The following is an 8,213-nucleotide window of genomic DNA, read 5'->3' on the forward strand; positions in this document are numbered from 1 at the left end:
TCGGGTTTGAATTGGAAATTGAGATTAGAAATCTCAGTTGGGCTCAACTAGTGGAATTGTTAGGTTATGATACATATGACAATTCATAAATCATGCGGAAACAACCATTAAGCCAGGAATACATATTATTTACACATAATCATTTAGCACAATTTAGATGCATACTCTTTGTTGCGTGCCTTCCCTAGCTGCGCCCGAACCGAACAAGAACAAGTCTTTAGGACTCCAAGTGTCGTCCCTCCGTAGATAATCCAAAGCACGTCCGGATCCGCCTTAAGATTGACCAACTAGAATCGCCCTTAAGGTACTATTAATTTTCGGCACTTTTAGGCAAATGTATGACTGAATTTTTCTCTCAAAAACTCACTTTGAATACTTGAAAACTCGTTTTAAATATGTGACCCTAGGCACTTATTTATAGAGTTTACGGAAAGGAATTATAATCCTATTAGAATACAAATCTATTTAATTACAACCCTACTAGGATTCTAATTAAACAAAGTTTATCTATTAGGATTAGATTTAATCATATTACGAATCCCGGTAGCCTTAGGATTCCGAGTAACACACATGAGTGGCGCACAAGCACCGCACGCCCGCACGCAGGCCTTGCGGCCCACGCCGAGCGCACAACGCAAGGCCCACTGCCGCAGCCTTGCCCGCGCGCGCGCCTAAGCTACGGCTGGGCCTGGCTTTAGCGCTGGGCCTGGTCGTATGCTTGGCGTGTGGTTGTTGCGCTTGGCTTGCTGGGCGATGGCCTGGCTTCGTGCTGGGCCTTCGTCTGGCAGGCCTCGTCCGATGCTAATTCGTACGATACGCTTCCGATTAAATTCTCGATTCCGGAATTTATTTCCGATACGAACAATATTTAATATTTCCGATTCCGGAATTAATTTCCGTTTCGAACAAATATTTAATATTTCCGTTTCCGGAATTATTTTCCGATTCCGATAATATTTCCGATTCTGACAATATTTCCGTTTCCGGCAATATTTCCGATTCCGGCAATATTTCCATTTCCGATAATATTTTCCGATACGTACCATGTTTCCGTTTCCGGCAACATCTACGACTTGGATAATATTTATATTTCCGATACGATCCATATTTCCGTTTCCGGCAATATCATCGTTTCCGGAGTATTCATTTCTTGCCTGTGACGATCTCAGCTCCCACTGAAACCAAGATCCGTCGATTCCGAATATCCATAGATGGAGTATTTAATGCCATTAAATACTTGATCCGTTTACGTACTATTTGTGTGACCCTACGGGTTCAGTCAAGAGTAAGCTGTGGATTAATATCATTAATTCCACTTGAACTGAAGCGGCCTCTAGCTAGGCATTCAGCTCACTTGATCTCACTGAATTATTAACTTGTTAATTAATACTGAACCGCATTTATTAGACTTAACATTGAATGCATACTTGGACCAAGGGCATTATTTCCTTCAGTCTCCCACTTGTCCTTAGGGACAAGTGTGCATTTCCTAATTCCTTTGTCGCTCGATGCTTGCTCTCGAACATAAGGTAAGAGTTGTCATCCTTATTATGTCCAGAGGTGTTCCTCGGTTTCAGAGTTCAACTGATCAAATAAACAGATAATCATAGCCTATGATTCATCCGAGCACGGCCATGCATTTCACAGTTTCTAGCTCTCCGAGTGGCCTTGTACAACTTTTAAGCATCTCATCCCGATTTATGGGAGGACAATCCCAATCTTGCGATCTTGAGATTAGACTTCGTTTGATAGGTGATTACCTGAGCGTTGCCTTTATAGCCTCCTTTTACGGTGCGACGGTTGGTCAACGTCAAAGCAACCAGTTCTCAAACAAGTAATCTCAAATCACTCAGGTATTGAGGATTTAGTGTCTAATAATTTTAATGAAATTTACTTATGACAGATTTTCATCTCTTACAGTAAAGTTTCATAGGTCTTGTCCGATACTAGTCTTCCCAAAGTAAGTATCTATGCAAATGATTATGACATTGCCATGTCCACATAGTTCAAGAAACAGAACTACTAGTCATCTTGCATTCTAATCGTCTAACGTTTTCTATGCGTCCAATTTTATAGAAAACTCCGACTAGGGACCATTTTCAACCTTTGACATTCAAGTTCACTTGATAGACATTTCTTAGTCACAGGACTGGTCCTGACAGTCTATCTTGAATATATCGTCAAATTGAAGGGACTCATCATTTAATACTAAACCAAGATTAAATGGAATATGAAAATTCATTTCATATATGATAAATGTTCAACCCCAATGTTTTACCACCATGGGCCTCAAACCCATCTTCTAAAACAGTTCATGGAATTCAAAGCTATGCTTGATTTCCAGTGCTACAATGTGAGTGTTGTTTCTCACTTGTTGCATAGGTTTCGTTATCATGCTTTGCCAATCTTAATATCCTTTTCATCGAATGTTCTTCGTGATAGATGATAAGATCTTTTGAGTATGTTTATTTTGTGATGTAGTCTTTTCTTGCTTCAAGAGTGGTTTTACGCATTTTTTCAATGAAGAACCATCAAGCCAGCAGACATGTGATCTACCTAAGTTCAGTGAAGAACTCTTTAACATAAACAACCCTGTTTTATTGCTTCTTAAGCAATAAGTACTTTTACTTCAACTTTATAGGTTGCTAGTGATGCTTTGTTTGGAATTACTTATCCAAGCAGTTCACAGATATGTGGATTACTTTCCAGTTGTATCTTAGAACATAGAAATTAATATTTTAATATCCCACGCAACAACTCATGGTCTCCAATCCATGTTGCCATTTCAAAACACGATGCTCTATAGCTCGTCCTTATCAATGGTTAACTCCAAAGGGTCTTGCTTGATCCTTTGCCAGTGTTTATGCGTGTAGCATCAATATTTAGCATATCTTTATTTCCTTGAATCAAGAACTATTCCTATGTACCTTTTCAAGTACCATAAGTATTCTTGATCTCAATCTAGTTGATCTTCACTTAGATCAATAGAGATTGGTATATGTTCGTCATGCCTAAAGTCATACGATACGTTTTTGGCGATCCTCATATTATATCATACATGATAAATTCTTTTGCAGAATAATTCCCAATTGAATTCTATTCATGTAACTTTAGCTTATCTAGTTTCAGTAGATACTAAATTCAGCAAAATTCTTTGACATATAATATAGGTTAAGAATCTCATTTAGACTCTTTGATGTTTAACTTAGTAAATGCTTATACATAGTTCAAACATCCTTTACTTAGATTTATTCACATGGGTCGAATATCTCCAATGGAGACTTTCGTGTTTGATTTAGTAAATGCCATTACTTAATCCAAAACAATATCATAAGATCTTTGTAAATAGATCTTAATACCCAGTATGTACTAAGTTTCGCCATGGTCCATCATTGATGAATAATCTCAAATCTAAGTCATTAGCATTTGAATGTTATTTTACAATAGAGAGATATGTGTGTGATACACATAGGACCAATTAAGTTTTTATGTACTCCCACTAAACTTCTTATATATCTATAAGAATCATGTACATTTTATGAAACTAAAATACTTATTAGTTTCACTAAAATACAATTCCAATTCCCAATTGCTTGCTTAAATCTATACTTAGATTTCATAAGCTAACATTCATTTCAAGCATTATTTGGATCCACAAATCCTATGACATACCATGTACATAGTTTCTTCCAACATTTGACTGAGGAATACGTTTTGTCATCCAGTTGTCATATGTACCAATATGCAATCATTGCTTGAATTATAGACTTTGAGCATTACGATTATGCATGAGGTTTCAACACAATCCATGCCATGAATTTGCTTGTAACGTTTAGCAACTAATTTAGCTTTGTGTGTGAACACAATTCCATGTTTGATGGTTTTTATCCTTAAAACAAACTTGCAACCAATAGGTGTGAAACTATTCTTGCAAATCAACAAAATTTCAATTTTGTCATCAAAACATTGGTTATGTTTTATGGCCTTTAACCATCTAAAACATTTGAGTCTATATATGGCCTCTAACCATTTTAGGGAATCTGGGTTTCGTCATAGCTTTCTTACAGGTCACAAACTCATTAATAGTTTGACTGCAAGTTGTAGGTTTCTTCACTATCTAATGGAAGAATCGCATAGCTTCAATGACCTGAACTCCATGTTTCTTCAGTATCTAATAGAAGAATCTCATAGTTCCAGTGACTTGAACTCTATGCCTACTAGGGTATAGAACATCAAACAATAGAATATCAATAGCCACTTGAAAGTCCTTTGAATATTCTGTTCTCCTTGAAGCACTTGTAAAGTCTTCTAAGAGATGTCTATTCTTTAAAGCCACTTCTAAAGTCCTTAAAGAATAAGTTCGGATTTTCTGAAGCACTTCGAAAAAGCCTCCGGAATGTCCGCTTATGTTTGTTGTTCGCCTCGAAGACTTTCGAGGTCTATTTTCTCCCACTTGTTATTTTGGAAACGAATCTCCAAAAGGACATTATTTCGAGCAAACAAACATTATGTTCTCAAAAATTCGTGGTAGAAACAATACCCTTGTGTCTCATTTGAATAAATCACAATGAAACATATATCTAGACTTGGGCCTTAGTTTGTTAAATAACAAACACTAAGCTCCCACTGAGTTTAGCAACTCTTTAGATATATATAATTGAAAAGATATCCTGAAATTACTTTTCAATAGCTTTGACGAATTTGGTTTAGTTTGGTGGTAGTTGAGCATTTTGTTTTAGAAATTATAGGAAAAGTCTTTATGATTCATCATTAATCGAATCAAGTACTAATTGACTTCGATTATTCCAACTAAGATATGCCATATCTTATGGACCTAGATTGTGAAATTACAACACACAATCATTGATGATCATATTTGGTCTCAAGTAATCATCAACATGATCTAACCTCGATCTTTATGATTTCTTGCCAAGTGGATTTTATACTTCTGAATCTTTGAACTAGCCAAACAGATTCAACTTATATCACATTTGAGTAAATAAACCTATATTCACTCAAATCCATATAAAGTCATAAAATCTTTCTTTAGCTTTGAACTCTATTGTCTAGGCGTTCTAACAATAGTTCATATCTTTTGTTACTTTCAACAAGTAAGACTAGTCGTCTTAAATTGATCTAGAAATCAATGAACTTTCAAAAGTCCATGAAAATAGAGCTTTTGAATGTTAACTTGTTGATATGGTCTAAGCAACAATGCCAAAGATTTAGTGGAACTCAAATCAAGGGGTTGATTTGAACCTAGTAAAGTTCTTTAAAGAGTTGTTTGTTTTAATCAAGCATATTGACTCATCCTGTAATTGACCATTTCATTCAAATAAACAGACAAACATTGTTTTTGTTTTTCTTGAATGTGAGTCTTTCTGTGTTTGAAAACAGAAATTTAGGTATGTTGATTATGGAACAAAATAGCCATTAAGTTCCAGCCTTTGAAAGGACTTAAAACAAACTAGATGACCCTACAACTAATGTAGCATTGCCATGCTTTATTTCCCACTTGTAGGTCATTAGTGTATCCTAGCTTCCATTGTTTGAGTTATTACCGAAGTAAGAACCTCAAGCGGTATATGATACCAAGGAAGTTTGATTGCTATGTCACTTCTCTTTAAACATAAACTTACAGGTAGAAACGGGATTGTAAATTCCTTTCATCTGTTCCTTTGTTTTCCTATTTCTTGTACCCTTTCTTATAGCCTTAAGAATTCAATTCTTTAGTGTTGACTTTTATACTTTGTTAGACATGTCCAATGTCACCAACAAGGTTCTTTCCATTTAATTTATGTTGAACATTCTGTTTCAACTAGATGATCTTACCAGAAGCTTCTAAAGTTCTCTAAGCATCGATCTATTCGAATGTCTATGGACTAGACTCATTCGAGAATTAAATGGACAAAGATATTAGGTTGTTAACCATTGGTAAAGCTGAGCGTTTTAAGCTCAATGCTTTATGATCTCAAAACTACAGTGTATTTTGAATTCACAAGCACCAATTGGTTTGCCATTCGATTTTGATATTCGAAAACAACCATAAAAGTTGCTATAAGAAACGTACATTTTAAATTGCTCACTTTCTCTCATTTCTGTGAATCGTTCTTGGATTCACTACCAATCGAGGAAATTTACTGTTACCTTTCTAAAAGGATTTATTGCAGTGCAAGATATTTAATTATAAACAATAATTAAAACATACATTGAAGCATGCAAAGTCTAAACATTTATCATGAATAATAACTTGAAAATTAAAGCAATCATGCAATTTAAACAAGTCATTAGCATTTTATTCGAGTTTATTGTTCCGGCAGGTGTGAATAAAATGATTCCAAGATCCTAAAATCATTGAAGAACTAAGCACAGTTTGTCGACTTAATCCTAAAACATCTTAGGTAAGCAAAAGCCTTTTGCTAATAGTCTAGAAACTATTCTTGGTTGATAGGTACGTCTAAGAACTTATTAGGTAAACCTATCGATTTTGCCACGACATAAAAGGACTCCTTACTTATATCGTTGAGTTTCACCAAAACTAACATGTACTCACAATTATTTGTGTACCTTGCCCCTTTAGGACCAATAAGTAACACCTCGCTGAGCGAAAACTATTACTAGATTGATGTAAAGGATATCCAAGCAAGTGTATATTTTGGCATGGCACCTTATAACTCAATTTTTAAGTTTGGAACTTAAGGCTTTTACTATGTTGGTTAGATTTTAAGTGAACTAAAATCCTTAATCATGAAACATAATCAAGCTTTTGATCTCATGCATTTTAAGACATATTTAAACGCAATAAATAACTTAAAACATGCATAAGATAAATGTGATCTAGTATGGCCCGACTTCATCTTGAAGCTTTAACTTCAAAGTCCGTCTTGAAAATCTCCGTGGGAGGCACCATTTTCTTTAAATAGGATAAGCTATAATTAAAACTAATTACAACTATTTAATGGTACGCAGACCATATTTGAATTGAAAAACAACTTTGGTACTTTAGACCAATTACATTCAAATTAATGGTACGCAGACCATATTTTCTATCCTATTTGGGCCATACTAGTTACTTCATAACCTGCAAAACAGTACATATACAATATATACCATTCACCCATTCATTATCATGAATGACCCACATAGCTGGTTAGTAAAACACATTATGCATCACGTAAACATTTGCAGCAATTAATCAAGGGCACCAATAATCTACCAATTATTCAGTCCTTATTAATTCTAATCAAGTTGTTTTAACCTTAAGGATTTGTAGACCTAATCAAGAGTTTATGACTAAAAAGGGCTCCCACTCAAACCAATAAATTCATATGCTTTACTAATTTTAAACATAAAAATGTATTTCTAGTCTAACCGGAAACATACAAATTTAATTAAAATTTAAAGCTCATATAAATTTATAATTGAATCCAAAAAGTTTAATTTAATTTCAATCGTATTTAAATTAATTCATGATTTTAATTTTAGTAAAATAATTAGAATAAATAAAATTTATTATAATTACAATATTCAAAATTAAAATCCAAGAAAATAATTTAAATTATTAATTTTAAAATTAATTAAAATTACGTAAACTGAAAATTTCAAATTAAAATTTCAAAACGATCTAATCGTAACGCAACAACCTTACGCATCGCACGCCCATGGGCCACACGCACACAGCCATCGCTGGCCATGTGCGCGCAGCCCATGCGCTGCGTCGCATAACTGCTGCTGCTATCCTTCGCAAGGCTCCACGCGAGCTTGTGCTCGCTGCGCGCGCGCCAGCGCTCGATGCACGCGAGCCATCGCTCGCTGCGTTCGCTGCGCGCGCTCGCTTGATGCGAGCTAGCGCTCGCTGCGCGAGGCATCGACGCTGGGCGCAGCAGTCGTGGCACGCGAGCTTGCGCTCGCTGCGCGCGAGGCTGCGCGCGCTTGTGCGAGGCAGTGCGCGTTGTGGCGCAGCTCGCTTGCTGCCCACACGCGACTGTCGTGCCTTGCCTTCGCCCATGCCCATTCGTCCATTGCTCATAGCCCACGACACAAGGCAGGGCTGCTGCCTTGTGCTCGTGCACCATGGCCTTGCTCATTGCATTCGTGCCGCATGGGCGACGAGCTCCCTTGCCCGTCGTCACATGCCCACACTATACAACACCCCTTAAGGGTAACACGTAGCGTCCATTGCTTTGTGCGTGCAAGTTATATGAACGAATCGC

The sequence above is a fragment of the Spinacia oleracea genome, chromosome 6 (assembly GCF_020520425.1).
Source record: "Spinacia oleracea cultivar Varoflay chromosome 6, BTI_SOV_V1, whole genome shotgun sequence".
NCBI classification, from domain to species: Eukaryota; Viridiplantae; Streptophyta; class Magnoliopsida; order Caryophyllales; family Amaranthaceae; genus Spinacia; species Spinacia oleracea.